General features: G+C 40.8%; 1 non-coding gene across 1 annotated transcript; it reads right to left on the bottom strand.

The window, feature by feature from the left end:
- Positions 1 to 5,497: 5,497 nt before the first annotated feature.
- LOC122686192 lies at positions 5,498 to 5,608 on the bottom strand. Its single transcript, XR_006338648.1, has one exon. It is a non-coding gene; the product is annotated as a U6 spliceosomal RNA (small nuclear RNA).
- Between the last annotated feature and the right edge of the window lie 16,890 nt (positions 5,609 to 22,498).

Below are 22,498 nucleotides of genomic sequence, written 5' to 3'. Positions count from 1 at the left end.
TGCTTTGTAAATAACACATGGTAAACCAGTGGGAAATGGCAGATGACTAACGATGAATCCTGTGGTGTTGATCCGTGATGAGGGATGAATGAGTGAACATATACCCACTCTCTACTAAATGCCAGGAACTGATATTGGTTGTTCTATACTCTGTTCCCTTTGAACAAATATATCCATTTTTCATTCAGTGAATTTGTTTCGGGTCCCTCTGTGTGCCAGGCACTGTACATGGCATCTGATTCGGTTGTGAACCTGACAGTACTCCCAACAGGGCCCTTGTGTTCAATTGAGGGAAGTCGACAATTAAAGAAACACTGTTGAAAAAAAAAAAAGGAAAGGAAAGAAAGAAACACCTGTGATATAGGCTGATCAGTGCTAGCATATGAGCAAAACAGGTACTTCAAGTGGATAGGGTATTTCTCTTAGGCTCCCTGGTGAAGAGGATCAAGAAAATCTTTCTGGATGAAGTGACACTTAAGCAAGGTTTTACAGATGTGCTGGAAATAGCCAGGCCGCGTGCCTAGGGAAAAGAGGTTAGGAAATTATAAGTTCTTCTCCAGGTCTGGAGCCATAGAAGGTAAGAAAAACTGCTAAGAGATAAGATGCAGGATCAGCAGCAGCAGATCAAGCAGAGCCCTGTATGCTGAGCAAAGGCTTTATGTGGGAGCAACAGGGAACCACTAAAGAGCTTTAAGCAGGGGATTGACAGACTTGTGAGTTTTTCCGAAAGATCTCTAGCTTCAATGTGGAGATTCCAAGGCGGGGAGGAAGAAAAGCAGGTTGAACACAAAGTGAACATAACCCATTCCAGTACTTTGCTACAAAAACTTGAAAACATCTATAGAGCTGGATTTCTGCCCAAATCTCACAGTGTGTTGCTTTAAATGAGCTTAAACCTTACTTATAAATTTCACTCACATTTTTAATACTCAGGTGGTGATTTTAATCACAAGAGGGTGCATTGTATCACTTGCTTCAAGTATTTTTGGAATGTGCATTTTTTGCTGAGTCAGCACAGTCATATCACTTAGCTCAGGAAAACATGTCAATCTTTATGCCCCTCAAAACTGCCATTAACACACATGGCATCAGATCTTTTTAAGTGATAAAAAATTAAATCATGACTCTCTGCAATGTATTCTAATCAACTACTCCATTAACTGTTTTCAAATGGTAATTAATTTGTCTCCAAATGAACAGTTTCATATTCAGCTTGCTCCATGAAATCTGTGAATGCATTTATGATTACAAGTTATAATTATATTACTTTCAGAAGTCACTTACAGCAATTGAACAAACTAAGGAGAAGAGATTCTTATGTGACAGTGCAGTTGAACAATATGAACTGTAAGACTCTGCTTTATACTCAAAATTTTAGTTATGATGTATTTTCTGAGAAATGATATTTTGGAACAAATATAGACATGGTTCAGGTTAAGACTTTATGACTTTAAATTATGGGCCACCACGCAAAATTATCAAATAATATATTATACTTCATTATATGCGAAATCAAGTACATCTCGAAAGGAGAGAAATCTCTTTCAATAGGGAGGCAGGTGGAAATGTCTGCAGCAGAAAGACTGCTTGGGAAAAGGCAATTATAATTTTACAACACCTACTATGTGTTGATGCTGATGGTGAAGCTCCAATACTTTAGCCACCTGATGCGAAGAACTGACTCATTGGAAAAGACCCTGATGCTGGGAAAGATCGAGGGCAGGAGAAGGGGACAACAGAGGTTGAGATGGTTGGATGGCATCACCAATTCAACATACATGAGTTTGAGAAAGCTCCAGGTGTTGGTGATGGACAGAGAAGCCTGGCGTGCTGCAGTCCACGGGGTCGCAGAGTCAGACACAACTGAGCGACTGAACTGAACTATGTGCCAGGCACTGTACTCTTGACTGTATGTATTTTGACCTGTGTCATCTATTTCACCTGAATACCTGATAGAAGAACCCATCTTCCTCAGATCAGAATCCATCTATTTCAGGTAGTTAGGTAGTTATAAAAGGGACTACAACATTATTTCAACTATCCATTGTTACATAACAGCACTCTCAAACTTTAGGAGCTTAAAAGAGCAACCACAATTAATTATCTTTCATGATTCTCTGCATTGAGCAGGCAGTTCCACCTCTGTGGTGATGGGTAGGGTACAGGGCTAGTTGAAAGGTCTACAGCGGCCATGCTTACAGGGCAGGGAGCTGGTGTTGGCTGCCAGCTGGGAGGTCAGATAGGAGTGCTGCCCTGAGGCCTTGATTCTTCTATGTGGAGGCCTCCCTACATGGTTGCTTGGACTTTCCCACAGTACAGAAATTGTGTTTCAAGAGGGGGAATTCAAAGAGTGAACATTCCAAGAATATAAACAAACAAAGCAACACTTAAGGGGTAGGTACTATAATGCTCCCTATAAATATACCCTTGTTCTAATCCTCCAAACTGTGAATATGTTATCTTACACCGCAAAAGAGATTGTGCATATGTGATTAAGTTAGGGTGAGGTGGGAGAATTGGCCTGGCTTATCCAAATGGTCCTAATGTAATTACAAAAGTCTCTATAAGAAGGAAGCAAGAGTAAGGGAAAATTGATAATGTTATATTGATGTCTTTGAAGGGGCAGGAAGAGGCCATAAGCCAAGGAATGCAGGGACCTTTAGAGCTGGACAAGGCAAAGAGATAGATGCTCCCCTAGAGCCTCTAGAAGGAATGCAGTCCTGCTGAGATCTTGACTTTTGGCCCAGTGAGACTTCTGATCTACAAAATTATGTCTGTTTTGTTTCAAGCGAGTAAATTTGTGTAATTTGTTTAAAAGTCAATAGGAAACAAATACATTTGTCAAGTCTCTGTTGTTATTACATTTTTTAATATCCAGTGGCTAAAGCCCAAAGTCACTGGACTAAATTCATGGAGGCATGATTCACTGTAACAGTCCACCACCAAAGTCACAGTCCAACACAAATACCATTTTCTTCCAAATGTTTTCTGATTTAGTTTTCCATTGATACTGTGACAAATTGCCACAAACTTAGTGACTTAGAACAGCACAAATTCATTATCTCAGTTTCTGTAGGGCATAAGCCTGCCATGTGGTTCACCAAGCTAAAATCAAGATGAGGTCAAGGCTGCACTCCTTACCTGGAGTCTGGGGAAAAATCAGGTTTCAAGTTCATTCATGTTGTTGGCTGAGTTCACTTCCTTGGGGTTGTAAGACTAAGGTCCCCATTTCCCTACAGGCTGTCAATGAGGCATGGTCCTAGCTCTGTAAGCTTCTTTTCAGCCCTCACATGTGACCCCTGACATCTTAGAATGACCAACAGTGCATAGACTCCTTCTCACACTTGGAATTCTCTGGCTTTTCCTTCTGCTACATCTTCCTCCAGCTGGAGAAAGTTCTCTGCTTTTAAGGGATCATGTGATTAGAATGGCCCCACTACAATCATCTCCCCATCTTAATATCTATAACCTGAATTGCCTCTGCAAAGCTCTTTTTTTGCCATGAAACAGCATATTCACAGTTTCCAGAGATTAGGGCACGGACATGTTCAGGGTCATTATTCTGCCCACCACAGTTATCAGCAACCAGAATCTTGATGCCAAAGAGAGGTTAGAAGTGCAGCACTCATCTACTTTGTGCTCTGTCCAGAAAAAAAGCCCTCAAAGGCACAATTAGCACAGACAAACTCATCATCATTCTGCTGTTCACTGCCTCCAACAGCATCTCCAGGAGACAATTTATGTGAGATGTTACTCCTCCAAAATTAGTCACAGTTGGGTATTTCATAACTAGCTCTGCTACATCATTAAAGGGAAAGGCTTCTCAAAAGAGCAACAATGCTGTTTTCTGCCACAACCACATAAACTGCCCTCCAAGACAATGAAGAGGGATGACAACTCAAAAATCCATTGGTCCAAGATGATCTCATGACATCATATGGCAGACTGTGTGCCTACAGTGATGGTTGCATCTTCACACCCCTCTTTACTCTCCAAGGATTTTGGACCTTCTGTTCAGTATTCTGAATCTACTAGTGGCTTTTTCTTTCTTTCTTTCTTTACTTAAAATAACAGAAAATTATTCTCTTACAGTTCTAGAGGCCAAAAGTTCTGAAATCAAGGTGTCAGAAGGGCCCTGCCAAGAGGTCCTAAGAGGTAGAGTCGTTCCTTACCTCTCACCGTCTTCTGGTGGGGCCACGATCCTTGGTGCCCCCGGGTCTGCAGCGGCTTCCCTCCAGTTTCTACCTCTGTTGTCACTTAGCCTTCTTTCCTGTGCCTTCTCATGGCGTCTTCCTCTTCTTATATGGACTCCAGTCATATTAGATTAAGGGCCCACCCTGGTGACTTTATTTTAGTTGGGCTACAACTGTAAGAATCTATTTTCAAATAAGGTCACATTCACAGATACCTGGGTTTAAGACTTCAGCATATCTTTTTGGAAGGCACAATTCAACCTATGACACGTTTTATTCATTTTTCAAAGCTCTAATACCCTTGGGAAACATACCTGCCACTGGGTGGCTTTTTTTAATCGATAAAAGCAATGTAAATAGAGCATCTGGGATGAGTGAGATTATCCTATGTTATACACATGAGAAATGTCTCTTACTTACAGATACATAGACTATATCTTACTTATACATATACACAAAGAGGGATAAGTAGGTAGAAGCAATAACTATACTTTTAAAAAATCCAAATGCCTTACTGATTCATTTCAAAATACTCTTAAAAATCATATTGGAAATTTAAAGACAGTCTTGAAAACAAAGCCATAAGAATTAAGCTAACAAACATTGAAATAGCCCAAGTTCATGGGGAGTGTTTTATCCTAACATTTTTATTAATGGTTACTCAACTAGGAGAGAAATATATGACTGAGCTGGAAGGAAAGAACACGTAACACTCACTTCTTATCCATGCTTGCAAATTTAAATTCTGTTCCTCCAGGGAAAATTTCAGGGTGCTTCCCCTGCCACCACCAATGACAGAGATGGCTTGGGACACTTTAGAACCACCTGGAAGAAGTAAGTTCAGAAGTTTTTAGTCTAACTTCATACAGTGAGGTGGAAGAGAGCCTCCTTCTGGTCAACTAAATAGAAGAGAATATTGTTTTGCACGGAAAGTTCTTTGCCTATTTTAAAGCTGAAATTGCAACCAGCTTCTCTTATTGAAAAAGTTTCTCCAGTATTAATAGAAGATAAGCAATGAAAATGATCACACTGTACTATCTCAGCGCAAATGTGTCCAAAACATACATGTACTTCAAAGTAAAGAAAATTCCACACTATTTCAATTACCAGGTAATCATTTCACGCAGCAGTTAAATTCCAAAAAAAAAAACACAACCTATACATATGTTCTCAAATTATGGGTAGATTTGGGACAAATCTTATAAGCTAAATGACTTGAAAGTGAATTTTTTAAATGACATTTTCTTTATTAAAATATTCATTAATTTGATGTAGCCTAGATGTAGAGTTCTAATGAATTTTTAAAAAATATGGAATGCCTCACAAATTGGCATGTCATCTTTGCACAAGGGCCATGCTACTCTTCAATGTAATATATATTCCAATTTTAGTATATGTACTGCTGAACTGAGCACTAGATTTCTAATATTTATTATAATAAATGTACTATAGGAGCATAAATCCTGATTCATATATTTTAATTTGTAAATATATCAGTTTGATGAATGGAGTCATTTTTCTGTCCAATCACATTAAATTACTTCCATAGCCAAATCCCTGGAGTAAGTTATGAGCTCATTCAGGAAATAGCCTGCCAAGAGAAGATTTGGCACACAGTAGGCAGTCAATAAATACTGGAAATAACATGTATTCTATTAAGGCATCCATAGTATAGATTTTCAACCACGTGTAAACTCTCGAACTGAAATGTTAACAGCAGTCATTAGCCTCTTATCCAACACACCTGAGTGTTGCTTCCCCTTCCATTAATTGAAATGCTTTCTGGAGACACACGTTAATGACGAATAATCTAGCTTCCTGTGCAAGCAAGCAGTGATTTCACCAATGTCCTCTGAGACCATATAATAATGATTTTAGAGTCACTGCATTCCTTGTTCCCTCAGTTTATGTTGATATTGAATTACATGTCATAATAGAAATAATCACTTATCAAGAATAATCAGGGAGGGTGAAGTTCAGATGAGTCCTTTCCCATTATCTTGGAAGGTTTCCTAAATCCTCATTCACAGATATTGAATGCCGGAGCAGGGTGGTGGGGGTGGTGGGTGGTTCCCTGTACTAGGCATTGAGTATACAGATGTGAAAAGATGTGATTCCTGTCCTCAAGAAGCTTCTAATCTAGTAAACAGAAGTTTAAGCTCATAAGTGCAACAAAATATTACACTAAGTGCTGAGAGAAAGAATGGAAATATCAATAAGGGGGACTTCTTGGTGGTCCAGTGGCTAAGACTCTGGGTTCCCAATGCAGGGGGCTGGCTTCTGTCCCTGGTAGGGGAACTAGACCCTACAGGCTGCAACGAAGATCAAAGATCCTGTGTGCAGCAACTAAGACCCAACCGAGTCAATAAATAAATATAAATATTAAACACACACACACACAGATGAGGAAGCTGTCAGTTCAGAGTTAGGTCTAGGTGAGAAAAGCTGGAAAAAGCATTCGCATCATACCTGAGCACATCAGTTCCCTGTTGTAAAAGGCATCTAAATGCTCCATCTTCCTGTGAGAGCTGTAGGGAATGTTGAAGAAAATGAAATGCAGGAAAAGAAGGCCTGGGAAAACTTGACAAGGACTCATGATCAAAGCATGGTCTGCAATAAGCCACTCCTTAACCAACAGTCATAAACTTTCAGAAGCCGGCAGCAAAAAGAAGACTCTAAGTTCCTACTGGGTGTTGCACGTGGGCATCACTATAAACACGTGATATACTGCCTTACACTGTAGCTAGTTTTTCACTTTGGCTTTCATCCATCAGCCCTAGAAATAATCAAGGGCTTGGGCCCCTGACCTACCAGGCTCAAAACCTCCAAAAGAGTTGTATGTCCTACAGAAAAAAAAGGACTTTTGGAGGTATGTTTAAAAGTCCCAAGTTATCCGAGTTTCAGGGCCAGTGAGCACCCTGTCTCTCTCTCGCCTCCCTGAAGGCCTTCCCCAGCCAGTCCTGACCACTAGCATGTCCCCCAGCATGGATTATGTCTCACACTTCTTTCTTGGTACCCTCCATGGCTCCTGCCACAGTGCCCTGCAGGTATCTCATTTGATGATTGATAATGATGATGATAACAAGCACAGAAACTCTCCAAAGATGCCCAGAATGGTAAAATCTCAAAACGTTTCCATGTGTTAGAAGTTCTGCAAAAAGTGCAACTGGTTGACAGGTTGGCCTGTTAAATACATTCTGTGCATTTTCTTTTCCCATCCTCTCTTCCCTACAGTATTGTAGTTGATAGCGGTTAGGCTGACATATGCCTTCTTCATTTACACTGCCCATGAAGAAACATCGAGGCTCCTGTTGGTGCCAAACAAGCCTTTTTATCTGCTTAACATAAGTCAGCATATGGAGCAGGTCCTTCCTGAGGCCTGCCTGGGTGAAGTCCAAGTCATTGTGAGACCTTATGTCCAATTTATCTAGGGTTCTGATTTACCAAGGAATTCCCAAGGAGCCACCACAGATGCCAGGCCTGTGTTAGTAAAATGAGACACAAGCGCCCTAACCTGTGTCCAATAAGCAGAGGGAAATCTTTGATCTCTCTGGGCAAGTCACACTTCTGTTGTGTGTAGTTCTTTTTGGACCTGTAAAGCTCCTATTTGTTGCAATAGCACTTATTTATAAAATTAAGGGACAAAGGGCTTGCTTGCTTTAATAAAAGCAAAGAACAAGCTCAGTCATTTATGGGAAATTTCATTTGACTCCTGGGTCAGTGGTTTAATTTTGCATATGTTCTCATAAATGTAACTGCTGTGTTTTGTGAGATGATCATCTTGTAAACTAAATGTGCTGGCAAAGGAAAATAAGTTTGTGGCACCCAAGATGCTAGGGGAACTGGCAGACACGGAAAACACCTGACATGCTTTCCTCCCCAGCCTCATGGCTATCTAGCAGAAAAGGAACACCCTCCCTCCAACACTCTCCTTTCAAGGGGTGAGCTCTTCCACTGACCATTACCCTCTGGGTAAATTTTAATATCGAGAAGAAGCTGGAAGTAACACCAGCACTTGCCTCAGTGCTGCTGCACTGAAGAAAAATGTCTATGACCTAGTCATCAGTCTCTCACGCATTTCTTGCCTGTGTTCATGCTCAGTTGCTTCCATTGTGTCAAACGTCAGTGGCAAATAGAGTAAACACAAATTAAATGGAGAAATTCTCTGGTGTGTGCATGTGTATGTACGTGTGTGTGTGCATGCACATGAGCACATGCATGAGTTCACATGCCTTGTTCCCAAGAAGTCAAGACCCACATCAGTTCAGTTCAGTTCAATCGCTCAGTTATGTCCAACTCTTTGTGACCACATGGACTGCAGCACACCAGGCCTCCCTGTCTATCACCAACTCCCAGAGTTGACTCAAACTCATGTCCATTGAGTCAGTGATTCCATCCAACCATCTCATCCTCTGTCGTCCCCTTCTCCTCCCACCTTCAATCTTTCCCAGGATCAGGGTCTTTTCAAATGAGTCAGTTCTTCACATCAGGTGGCCAAAGTATTGGAGTTTCAGACCCACATAGTGAAATATATTTATGGCAACTTTAGAGCCTTGTACATATGCCTCAACCTTACCAGGGCTGGAAAATCCAAAAGTGCAGACAATCTCCATCCGAAGTTGCTGCTATTAAATGTAAGTTGGTGTTATCATGAAATTGACTCAACACAGCCTCTTTGTTTTCTGTAAGCAATCCTGTTACTGGGGTTCCCTATTGATAAGACTGGAGCTATGCCTGGAGCTACCACTTGGGATTAGCACCTACCAGATGACACTGTACTAAGCATATTATCTCTAACCCTTTTCCCATACTGCTGAAATCTTACAGGACGTAAATACTAATCCTTGTTTTACAGATCAGGAAATTGAACCTCAGAGAATTTAAAAAGTAGGAAAGTATCATACATGAATATAAATTAGTGTGACCCCATGGTCAAGTTTTTCCTACACACACATAGCCACTGATTTTATATACATCTAGGACTACAGCCAGTCACCCAACCTTATTTCCAAGAAATATTGCTTTTCCGAGTGGTTAATACTCGAGTATTAACTAGTATTATAGTCAAAAGTGATATACCTCTGACTTCCCAGCTAGAAGCAGACACAGTTACTTACCCAGTCTGCTAGCTAGGACAAGACAACATTCCTCCTCCACCTGAGATTTCAAGACATTAGGGGTAAGATTTATGGAACATCAGCCACTTTTATGAAAAAATCTACTGTTCATCACACAGTCATTCGTTCATTCAACAAATATTTACTGAGGGACAGATCCATGCTAGGCACTATAAAGGATTAGACTTGACAAGTACAATATAGTACCCACCTTCAGAACACTCACAGTATTAGGGAGAAAATCAAAGTGTTAATTGCTCAGCTGTATCTGACTCTTTACAACCCCATGGACTGTAGTCCACCAGGTGTCTCTGTTCATGAGATTTCCCAGGCAAGAATACTGGAGTAGGTTGCCATTTCCTTCTCCAGGGGATATTCCTGACCCTGGGATCAAACCTGCATCTCTTGCACTGCAGGCAGATTCATTATGGTCTGAGTCACCAGGAAAGCCCAGTACTAGGAAGAGAGACTATCAAAAGAATGGTTCCTTTTTAATGGCTAAGTAATATTCCATGGTGTATATGTACCACAGCTTCCTTATCCATTCGTCTGCTGATGGGCATCTAGGTTGCTTCCATGTCCTGGCTATTATAAACAGTGCTGCGATGAACATTGGGGTGCACATGTCTCTTTCAGATCTGGTTTCCTCAGTGTGTATGCCCAGAAGTGGGACTGCTGGGTCATATGCAGAATTCATTTGAATCAGTTCTAATGAGATGGATGAAACTGGAGCCCATTATACAGAGTGAAGTAAGCCAGAAAGATAAAAACCAATACAGTATACTAACACATATATATGGAATTTAGAAAGATGGTAATGATAACCCTATATGCAAACAGAAAAAGAGACACAGATGTACAGAACATAATTTTGGACTCTGTGGGAGAAGGTGAGGGTAGGATGTTTCGAGAGAACAGCATCGAAACATGTATATTATCTAGGGTGAAACAGATCACCAGCCCAGGCTGGATGCATGAGACAAGTGCTCGGGCCTGGTGCACTGGGAAGACCCAGAGGAATCAGGTGGAGAGGGAGGTGGGAGGGGTGTTCAGGGTGGGGAATACATGTAAATCCATGGCTGATTCATGTCAATGTATGACAAAAACCACTACAATATTGTAAAGTAATTAGCCTCCAACTAATAAAAATAAATGAAATAAATAAATAACAAAAAATGATTCCTAAAAAAAAGAATGATTCCTGTGCAAAGTGATAAAAGCTAGTACTGGAACAAGCAAGAGATTACTGGACACAGAACAAGGACTACCACTGGTCGTGGAGTGCTTCAAAAATTTCCAGAAGAAAAACAGCATCCAGATAGAGTCTGAAAGAACAAATTATGGTGAGCCTTGCCATTGAAGGGAGGTGGTTAGGAGATTTCCAGGCAGAAAGGACAGGATGTACATGGACCTAGAAGTGAGAGAAAGCCTCCATGTCCCCAAACCTGCAAGCTCTTCCATGTTATGTGAGGGGGAATGGGGGAGAAAATAATGACATTGGACAATTGAAAACAGGACAAGTGGTGAAGGTCCTGGTGAGAAATGTTAGGACTCCATCGTGGAGGGAACAGTTTCCCTAAACAGACAGTTTAGGATCTACTCTTAGTCATCCAAGTAGAGTCTCAGGGAGCTCAGAACATTGCTCACCTGACCCATTTGGGAGCAAAACATGGCACTTGTAAGGTTTGTCTCCATGTGCTCCTCACTCAGCCCTAAAGAGTGATGGTGGTGTTGTCCCCCCATGCAGGGATGTGATTCTCTCACAGTCTCGTGAATATTCACGAGCGAACTGAGGGGACCAAATCAGGAGATGGTTGGCTGCTGTCAAAGAGGTTGTCATTAATTCATTTGTCCATTCATTTAATCCAAGCAATACAACAATAATGATTTCAATCAGGGGTTGGCAGTCTGTGCCTTTTGAGTCAAGTGTGACCTTGTAAATAAAGCTTTATGGAGATATAGCTATGTCTGTTCATTTATGTATTGTCTGTGACTGCTTTCACACTGTTAAAGCAGAGGTAAATTGTAGTAACAGACCAAGGGTATATATCCGTGCTAGTCAATCACACATATTTAAAGACACAAAACTAAGTGGAGCACTGGAGGGGAAAGGTATATGTAGAAAGTAGTTCAGTTCAGTTCAGTTCAGTTGCTCAGTTGTGTCCGACTCTTTGCGACCCCATGGACTGCAGCGCACCAGGCTTCCCTGTCCATCACCAATTCCCAGAGCTTGCTCAAACTCATGTCCATCGAGTCGGTGATGCCATCCAATCGTTTCATCCTCTGTCATCCCCTTCTTGTGCTGCCTTCAATCTTTCCCAGCATCAGGGTCTTTTCCAGTGAGTCAGTTCTTCACATCAGGTGCCCAGAGTATTGGAGCGTCAGCTTCAACATCGGTCCTTCAAATCCTATTGAGATTTGTGGGTATAAATCTAAGGTTACAGCAGTAAGCATTGCTGCATTTTTCCAGATATATACAGTTGTGTTGATACAGAGGTGAAATAAGGAGAAAGTTGAATTTACTGAGGGTTGGAATTTTGCCAGGCAAAAACAGAGGAGGTGGGGCAAGGGAGCTGATTCAGTGTACATGAAAACCACTTAACAAAAGACCAAGAAATCTTAACTAGGTAAAGATGGATGTTTGCCAGTGGGAAAACAAGAAGGTCAATGGACTGGAGTTCCTAAGCGTGCCCAAGAATTACTGGAGCAGAATCATTTTCTGCTTACTCACTTACACTAGAGTAGGTGAACTGGAGAGATAAGAAGAGGTGGTCAAAGAATAGACAAAAAAGTGATGTGGGAAATTTAGTAAACTAATGACTAAAATCCTTAGTGCATGGGGGGAAGTAATGGAGAAGAAAGTAGATCACTGTAAAAGGTGGGGGGCGGGGCAAAGTGGTGTGCCTAATTCCATGTGCTTCAAAGAACCAGAGGGAGCAGAGAGAAAGTGGAATTAAGTGTATAAAAGCAGTCTGAAGGAAAAGGTAGGCACCTCCCCTAAATAATTTCAGCCAGGGATAAGCAACTAAGAGAGAAATACTTACAAAGTAGAGGCTAAATGTAAATAATGTAAAGAGAGTACATAAATAGACAAAACCCCAAAACTCAAGGGCTTAACTTAATAGGAGTTTATTTCTTGCTCAATAAACTCAATAGAAGTTTATCTCTTGGAAGAGGAAGGACTCTTTTCAATGTAGATATTCAAACACTCAAGCAAGTTGAGGGAGGCTTTCTCATCTGCAATATGTGGTTTCTAAAGCTGTTGGGGGTGTTGACATGAAGAGAGTAAGAGAGAGAGGGAGAAGAGCATTGCATTATGGGCCAGGCCTGGAAGTGGCCAACATCACTTTCTCCCGTTTAGTAATCTGGCTGGGAATGGACTCTGTATTTTGTGCTGAGATACAAAGGGAAATAAATTTGATTCCTTACAGTGGAATTCTAAGGAACAGTTTAAGCAGTGTACTTCGGTGGAACTTTATCAGAAAAAAAGAAACCACAGTACAATTTTAAAAAATCATGGACTCAGAAGAATTTGATTTAAAAACCTAGCCTTGTCAAACATGTGACCTTAAACAGGTCGCATAAACCTATTAATCCTTATTCATAAAATTGGCACTTCCCCTGCTTTAAAGGGTACAAGAAAATGCCAAAATGAAATATGTATTAAAAACATAAAAAACGTCTTATGAACTCTGAAGTACTGCATTTTTGTTGTTCAGTCACTCAGTCATGTCCTACTCTTTGTGACCCCATGGACTGCAGCACACCAGGCTTCCCTGTCCTTCGCCATCTCCTGGAGCTTGCTCAGATTCATGTCTATTGACTTGATGATGCCATTCAACCATCTCATCCTCTGTCATCCCCTTCTCCTCCTGCTTTCAATCTTTCCCAGCATCAGGGTCTTTTCTAATGAGTCAGCTTTTCACATCAGTTGGCCAAAGTATTGGAACTCCAGTTTAAACATCAGCCCTTCCAACAATATTCAGGGTTGATTTCCTTTAGGATTGAGCAGTTTGATCTCCTTGCAGTCCAAGGGACTCTCAAGAATCTTCTCCAACACCACAATTTGAAAGCATCAGTTCTTCAGCAGACAGCCTTCTTTATGGTCCAACTCTCACATCTGTACATGACTACAGGAAAAACTATAGCTTTGGCTAGAAGGACATTTGTCTGCAAAGTGATGTCTCTGCTTTTTAACATGCTGTCTAGATTGGTCATAGCTTTTCTTTCAAGGATCAAGCGTCTTTTCATTTCGTGGCTGCAGTCACCATCCACAGTGATTTTGGAGCCCCCCAAAATAAAATTTGCCACTGTTCCCACTTTTTCCCCATCTATTTGCCATGATGTGGTGGGGTCAGATGCCATGATCTTGGTTTTTTGAATGTTGAGTTTTAAGCCAACTTTTTCACTCTCCTCTTTTTCCCTAATCAAGAGGTTCTTTAGTTCCTCTTCCCTTTCTGCCATTAGAGTGGTATCATCTGCATATCTGAGGTTGTTGGTATTTCTTTTCTGCATATCTCATAATACTGAGACCCAAGTTGTGGGTTTCCATCCTGGTTTTGCCCTCTGATACATCCACAGGACACAAATCTATTCCTGTTTACACCTGTGCCTTTATACACAGTGACCCAGGTGGGCTGCTCCATTTCTGTTCACTGTCTTTATTCTTTTGAAGGACCTCTGCATACAGTTGTCCAGGGTGTGTACTGCATAACCCTAGAGGACATTGTTCACATAGTTGTCTGAGTTATTATAATGTTCTAGCAGATGGCAGCAAAGCATTTTGCTGTATCAAGATAATATTCTGTCAGAGAGAAGCTATGTGTCTTAAGAAAGGAGCCACTTTTCCTAATCCACACTAAGGTGGCATATAGGCTTGTCACCACAAGCCTATTTAAGATCATTTAAGATCTGTTCCTGCCTAAATGTGAAGGAGAGTTGCATGTCCTGTGCAGTAAGATTAAGCACAAAACTAAAGAAGAGACTGTACCTGAAAGAACCAGAGCTGTAGAGCCTTGTCTCTTTGCAAGTCATAGATAAAAAAACATTTATTCTTAATGACATGGAATTGTTGATTAAAAGTAATACAGCATGTTGAAATATGCTATATTTGTGCCTATATTCATTATTACATAAATCCACATATAAAATTTCCATTGTAATGTTTGTTTCTTCAAAGAAAAAGAAAACAACAAAGACCTTTGTTTCCAAGCCAAATCAAAATACCCCGTTCCATCACATTTCAAGCAAAGACAAATGAACCCAGTGTCCATGCTTCTGGACTCTAGGCAAGAGCATCTTTGTCTTCTGGACCATGATTTACACTGATGAGTCTTATACAAGTGATGCTCTCCTGAGTTGGGAACTGCAGCTAAAGTCACGTGGAGACAATCACAGCAAACAGTACCCAAAATATCCATAACCTGAGAGTATTGGCCCAGATCAGTCAGTTCAGTTGCTCAGTCATGTCCAACTCTTTGCAACCACATGGACTGCAGCTCACCAGGCCTCCCATTCCATTGCCAACTCGCGGAGCTTGCTCTAACTCATGTCCGTTGAGTCGGTGATGCCATCCAACCATCTCATCCTCTGCTGTCCCCTTCTCCTCCTGCCTTCAATCTTTCCCAGAATCAGGGTCTTTTCAAATGAGTCAGTTCTTCGCATCAGGTGGGCAAAATATTTGAGTTTCAGCTTTAGCATCAGTCCTTCCAATGAATATTCAGGATTGATTTCCTTTAGGATGGACTGGTTTGATCTCCTTGTAGTCCAAGGGACTCTCAAGAGTCTTCTCCAACACCACGTTCAAAAGCATCAATTCTTCAGTGCTCAGATTTCTTTACAGTCCAACTCTCACATCCATACATGACTATTGGAAAAACCATAGCCTTGACTAGATGGACCTTTGTTGGCAAAGTAGTATCTCTGCTTTTTAATATGCTGTCTAGGTTGGCCATAGCTTTTCTTCAAAGGAGCAAGAGTCTTTTAATTTCATGGCTGCAGTCACCATCTGCAGTGATTTGGGAGCCCAAAAAAATAAAGTCTGTCACTGTTTCCATTGTTTCCCCATCTATTTCCCATGAAGTGATGGGACCTGATGCCGTGATCTTAGTTTTCTGGATGTTGAATTTTAAGCCAACTTTTTCACCCTCCTCTCTCACTTTCATCAAGAGGCTCTGGAGTGGCGCTGGAGTGACTTTGAGGAGATACCCCATATTCAAGGGCAGAGAAACCCCAGCAAGATGGTAGGCGCTGGAGCAGAATGTCACCCCTTTTATCTGCCTATTTAGTCCTCCCATCTTTAACTGCGTAGCTCAAAATCAACATTCTTCTTTAAAATACAGACACTGTATAACCCTGTTTCTTTAAGGGACCTAAAATAGTCAAATTCACAGAAACAGAAAGTGGAAAGGTGGTTACCAGAGGCCTAGAGGAGGGGAAGGGGAGGAGGCTGTCCTTTAATAAGGTTAGGGTTTCCATTGGGCAAGACAGAATAGTCCCAGAGAGCTGCTGTTCAGTCATGTGACTATGCCTAATGCCACTCACTGCACACTTAAAGATAGTTTAGATGGCAAATTTTATGAGTTTTTTAACCACAATTAAAAAATAAATTTTTAATAACTGAGTCACTTCGCTGTACAGCAAAGGTTAACACAATATTGTAAATCAACTATAGGCCAATAAAATTTAAATCAACAAATAAAAATTTTGAATTTCTACATTCTTCTTAAATCCTTTGTTTAGCCACCCTGTTTTAAAATTTGTTGTTTTAAAATTTGGCTGCACTGGGTCTTCTTTGCTGCAAGCAGGCTTTTCTCCAGTTGCTGTCAGCAGGGGCTACTCTCTAGTTGTGGCCCTCAGGCTTCACACTGCGGTGGCTTCTCTTGTTGCAGAGCACAGGCTCTAGGATGTGTGTACTTCAGTAGCTGTGGCTTGCAGGCTCTAGAGCATGGGATCAGTAGTCGTGGTGCCCATAAGTGCTTAGTTGCCCCATGGCATGTGAAATCTTCCCAGACCAGGGATCAAACTCATGAGCTCCGCATTGGCAGGTGGATTCTTTTTTTTTTTTTTTTTCCTTTTATTTTTATTAGTTGGAGGCTCATTACTTTACAATATTGTAGTGGGTTTTGTCATACATTGACATGAATCAGCCATGGATTTACATGTGTTCCCCGTCCCGATCCCCCCTCCCACCTTCCTCTCCACCCGATCCCTCTGGGTCTTCCCAGTGCACCAGGCCCAAACACTTGTCTCATGCATCCAACCTGGGCTGGTGATCTGTTTCACCCTAGATAATATATGTTTCGGTGCTGTTCTCTCGAAACATCCCACCCTCGCCTTCTCCCACAGAGTCCAAAAGTCTGTTCTGTACATCTGTGTCTCTTTTTCTGTTTTGCATATAGGGTTATCGTTACCATCTTTCTAAATTAAATTCCATATATATGCGTTAGTATACTGTATTGGTCTTTATCTTTCTGGCTTACTTCACTCTGTATAATGGACTCCAGTTTCATCCATCTCATTAGAACTGATTCAAGTGAATTCTTTTCAATGGCTGAGTAATACTCCATGGTGTATATGTACCACAGCTTCCTTATCCATTCATCTGCTGATGGGTGTCTAGGTTGCTTCCGTGTCCTGGCTATTGTAAACAGTGCTGGCAGGTGGATTCTTAACCACTGGACCATCAGGGAAGTCCCGGTTCGGTTCTTGCCTGGAGTTACCTTGCCCTCGTCCCCAAAATTACTGTTTGTCCTTTCACCTGTTGCTTAGTCATGTGCCTACTTGGGACAACTACTTTTGTCTGAAACTGTTAATTTAGCATTTTAGCATAATAACTTTTATCCATTTGAGTTTCAATTAGTCACTAATGATGAAATTGTTTTAAAATCAGTATCTGCATCTTCCATTATACCCTCTAGGTGCCCTTCTGATAATAGCATTCAATAAGCACCTGCTGTTTTAACTCAGCTGTGTCACAGTCGGCACCATCAGATTTGGAGAGCTGAGGCTGAATCTGAATTCAGTAGAAAGGCCAGTGTGGGGAAAAGGTTAAAAGTAAAAGTCATCAGAAAAGGCGGAACGGGCTGTCAAGGCCAACTAAGCTGATGGTGGCCACTTTCATTTGCTCATCCTTTTATTCAATAAAATAGTATTGAGTTCCCATGTCTAAGACATAATACTTATTTTGTGAGATACAAGTCTGACACAGTATCTGCCTTTAAGAATTTATCATCTTATAGTATCTGACTCTTTCTTCCAAGAAAAGTTGGAGGAAAAGGGCCAGCCAGGTTCGATCATGTCAATGTAGGTTTTGGGAGGTGAAAGCCAGGTACAGTAGCAACTCAAGAAGGACAGAAACATGTGCTAAAATATGTGCAAGGAAAAAAAAATAAAGTAACAATATGAGAAGTTAAGTTTGTCATCAGGTACAAGAAGCAAGGACATATGCCAATATATGAAATGAAGACAAAGGTAAGGTAAATGCAGTAATGGAGCAAGAATTAAGAAACAAGATATGTATTAGACATATACTAATATGTCTAGACTAGACAAAATTGAAAAGGATGCTGGCCATTGTCAGAAACAGGGTACCCCAAATTCTCCCTTCGTGGGTTCATTTACAGTTATAATAAGTGGATTCACCAGGCAGAGCAGAGCAGGCAAGTAGGGTAAATATACAAGCAATCAAATTAAAAGTACTAAGTCCCATTAGGAAGGAGCAAAATAATACGAAACTGCACAAGAGACCACGGAACAGGTAACAGCACAGATGCTAATGTCAGAGAACCTAGTTTCAAATCTCAAGTATGATAGCTATTTGTCATGTGACCTTGGATGAGATAAGGATATTTCTCTGTTTTCTTATCTGTAAAATAGGAACAATATTATGCCTGTCTTAGAGGAGATGTTTCAAGGATGAAATTAGTTAATATATGGGAAAGCTTGAGGAGAGTGCCTAGCACAGGATAAGCTGTATGGCATTGTTAGGCGTTGTGACTTAAAGGCAGGAGGAATCACCTCGGGCTGTGAGGGATAACTTACTTTGTACAGGATCTGACATTTGAGCTTGCTTTTGAATTACAGAGACAACTTGAATATACAGGATGGGAGTGTGGGGACAAGTTCAAAATGGCATGAATGTTCAAACTGGGTTTAGAAGCATAGATATAAATACAGGCTATATGCCAGAGAATAATAAGAGATAGGGCTGGAAAGGTGATTGGTAGCCAGCTAAGTTGAATGTCAGGCTAAGGGGCCCACCTCACTCAGAAAGTAATGGAGAGTCATCACGGACTTCTGAACAGGGAAGCAGTCTTCTCAGAGCAGTCAGGTGAATCTGGTAGCTGTTGACGGCATGGACTGTGGAGTGAAGAGACTGGAAGCACTGTGTCCAGGGAAGTGGCAAAACTTACCAGGTGAGGTATTAAGAATCAGAGAAAAACAGTTAGGTGTAAAGGACATCACTAAAGCCTTGCAAAGCAGAGAGTTGTAAGAAAAGTGCCCTTGAAAAGAGATTAACACAGAAAGTATATACTGCATGTTCTAAAGTGACAATGAAAAATTGGAATCCCTAGTCATCACATTTTTCTCTACCTGGATTGTTCATTTCTATGAAAATTCCTTAAAAAAGAATTCAGACTCCTCCCAAATACTGTCTTAACCTGGGTCTCCAACCTTCTCCCTCTCCTGCCCCAACAGCATACCCTGGGCTGCTGTCAAATTGTATTAATTGTTACTCCTGCTCAGTGAACATATTATAAATCGTGAGGCAATGTGAAAACCTAAGGTCTTATTTACTCTTTCCTTCACTTTGGGCATTGGCTCACCCAGGTTTCTCTCCCTGGAAGAATCTTCTCATCTCCAAGGACCAAATTCCTATGTACCCTTCGAGGACCATCTGAAACTCTGCTTTCACATGAAGCTTTCCTCATGTGAAGGACTTTCACACGAAGTCTTCCAGCAGAAAATGATTTCTCCCTTATCTATACTTTCAAAGCACTTGATATATTACCCTCACAACACTATAATGCAAACAAATTAGATTATCAGTAATTGCTATAATTTAATAGCAATAAACATTGTTTGTGAACATGTCATAACTATGGCATTACTAGCAACTTTTTCATTGCATAATTGCTGGAGAGTTTACAAAGCCATTTTTTAAAATCTATGCATAGGATATTGATGTTGGAGAAGACTCCTGAGAGTCCCTTGGGCTGCAAGGAGATCCAACCAGTCCAACCTAAAGGAAATCAGTCCTGAATGTTCATTGGAAGGACTGATGTTGAAGCTGAAACTCCAATACTTTGGCCACCTGATGTGAAGAACTGACTCATTTGAAAAGATCCTGATGCTGGGAAAGATTGAAAGCAGGAGAAGGGGACAACAGAGGATGAGATGGCTGGATGGCATCACCAACTCAACAGACATGAGTTTGAGTAAACTCCAGGAGTTGGTGATGGACAGGGAGGCCTGGCGTGCTGCAGTCCATGGGGTCGCAAAGAGTTGGACACGACTGAGCAACTGAACTGAACTGAACTGAAGAGGATAATTTAATCTTTTTAACCATTTGTTAATACAACATGACTTAGCAACTGAATAGTAACAACACAAAAGACAAGAAAATTATTATGAGTCTCATTCTTTACTGCTGATAAAAATAAATGAATGACCCAAATCACACAGCTAAACCCAGATCCAGGGAATTTTCCACCATGTGCTTTCCCACCCACTAAGCTCCTGCTATCCATCCCACCTGAACTGTTGACCCCTACACCTCTCAGGTAGTGTCCCTGATGTGTTGGGCTGGTCCAGTGAACAGGGTTTCCACTGTGTGCCATTCCAATGGCAGAGGCTCTGTCATTTTCACTTTTCAGTTTCCAGGTCACATTACACCACCTGCCCACCAGAGGTTATGCCCACTGTCAGTGCTCTGTCTCCAGCCCATTCACTGAAATGCCCCAAGCAGCCAGGACCAACTGACCAGAGATGCAGTCAAAATGAAGACTATCTACCTCCCTGGATGCAGGAAACATGGAGGAATCACACTGCCAGCCTCAGGAAAGCAAAGACTGAGCCAGATTACATAGAACCTGACTACCACCTGCTTAGCACAGTCTTCTTAGCACAGATGCTCAGCAAGATGTTGGATATTCTGCCCAGATTCCACTCAGTGCAAGAAGGAGAAACGAAGAGGAAAGTGAAGAAGTTTTCAGAATTTTGCACAAATTTATAATATTCCGTGACTTCACTCAAACATCTTGCTTTTTCTGTCACTGAGATATAATAGATAGTCATTTTCATTTTCTAGCTGAGTTAGACCAAAATGGACAGTCTAAGGGAGAAAAAAAAAATGATTGATTGGTACAAGGACCTAATTTATGAAGTATAACGTTTCTCCCTGCCAAATGCTTTTCCTTGTCAAAATTTTGCCGGAATCAATTGGTTATTTTTGGAATTATTAAATATAGTACTGCATCAGGGAAATTATGCTACAAATAATATTACAAATATTATGCAGAGACAGAAAATAATAGATGATTAAATGTCTCCATGCGTTCTTCCTGGGATAGTGTTTTCTAATGAATTGTGTAATTTAGATATTTAGGAAACTATTTTCCCTCCAGAGGAATGCTCCTTTACTGGCTTACAAAAAATTAGAATAGCATCTCACACAAATAGTACAAATTCTTGGTTTTCAAGGAGTGTTTTCATTTAAATAACAAGTGCACAGGAAGAATAATGTTCAATGATCTAATTTCACATTTTGAGGACTTTTCTCCCTTTGATTTTTAAAAATCTTTACAGAAAATCTAGTGCTTCATCACATCTTTATTTTAATCTTCACTGCTTTCTCTGATTATAAGAATAATGCATACTACCACAAAAATTCAAATTTTTCAGAAAAGCATCACATAGAAAGCCAAGAATCCTGCAGTTACTCAGAATTGCCGCTCTTCTAAAAATCTGTAACTATGACTTCAGATTTTCCCAATCTATTAACCATCTTCTGAAGTCTCAAAATCAGCCCAGTTGCTTTTTTCATATTACAGCTCTTCCTTCCTGTCCACGTGCTGTTAAACATCCCCCATAATTTAAAAAAAAAAAAAATGCTCTTTGACCCTTCCATTTCTTAGACCTACAATTTTTCTTTTTCTTCTCATTTAAACATCTCAAGAGTAAGTTATATTCATTCCTCAGATTAGTTTGCTTTAGTTTCTTTCCCTTTTATTCAACTGAAGCCATGAGGTTCTAATGTCCAAATACAGCAAACATATTTGGTATCTCAGATATCCTCTCTTCAACTTTAATACTGCTCACGGTTGGCCAAAGCAGTTTGTTCAGATTTTTCTGTAAGACTCTAAGAAAACCCAAAAAACTTTTTGGCCAGCCCAATACATATCCCACTGGTTTACATTTCTCTGTCCCTGTTCTCTTCCTGCTTCTCTGACAATATTTTCTTGATCTCTTTTATTATTCCCTCTCCTCTACTTGCCCTTCTTATGTTGGTGTTTTGTCTCTGGTTCATTTTCCTTCTGATTCTATGTGAGTTGTCTCATCTGAGTTGTCTAATTGATAAGTGATAACTCCCAAATCTTTTTCATCTCCAGCTTTTAACCTCAGGCTTCCCGGGTAGCTCAGTTGGTAAAGAATCCTCCTGCAATGCAAGAAATGCAGGTTCGATTCCTGAGTTGGGAAGTTCCCCTGGAGAAGGGATAGGCTACCCACTCCAGTATTCTCAAACTTCCCTGGTGGCTCAGATGGTAAAGAATCTGCCTGCAATGTGGGAGACCTGCGTTCGATCCCTCGGTTGGGAAGATCCCCTGGAGGAGGGCATGGCAACCCACTCCAGCAATCTAGCCTGGAGAATCCCTAAGAACAGAGAAGCCTGGTGGGCTACAATCCATGGGTCGCAAAGAGTTGGACATGACTGAGTGACTAAGCTGTCTGTCCATACTCATACACGTACCTGTGTTTCCCAAACACCTTGATTCAGCATTGCCCAGAGTATATTCTTCTTTGTCTCCTCTTTTTCCAAGACCAGAGATCTCCTTCTGCTATATTTACATGTCAGATATTCACAGTATCACCCATCTGATCTCCCAAGCAAGAAACTGGGCAGTCCTTTTTTACTTTTTATTCTTCTTTGTTCTTTATATAGACTTAACCATCCAAACATATCATGAA

This window comes from Cervus elaphus, chromosome 3 (assembly GCF_910594005.1).
Source record: "Cervus elaphus chromosome 3, mCerEla1.1, whole genome shotgun sequence".
Classification (NCBI taxonomy): Eukaryota; Metazoa; Chordata; class Mammalia; order Artiodactyla; family Cervidae; genus Cervus; species Cervus elaphus.
Note: the sequence above shows the minus strand (reverse complement) of the source record. Positions and strands in the feature narration are given on the sequence as shown.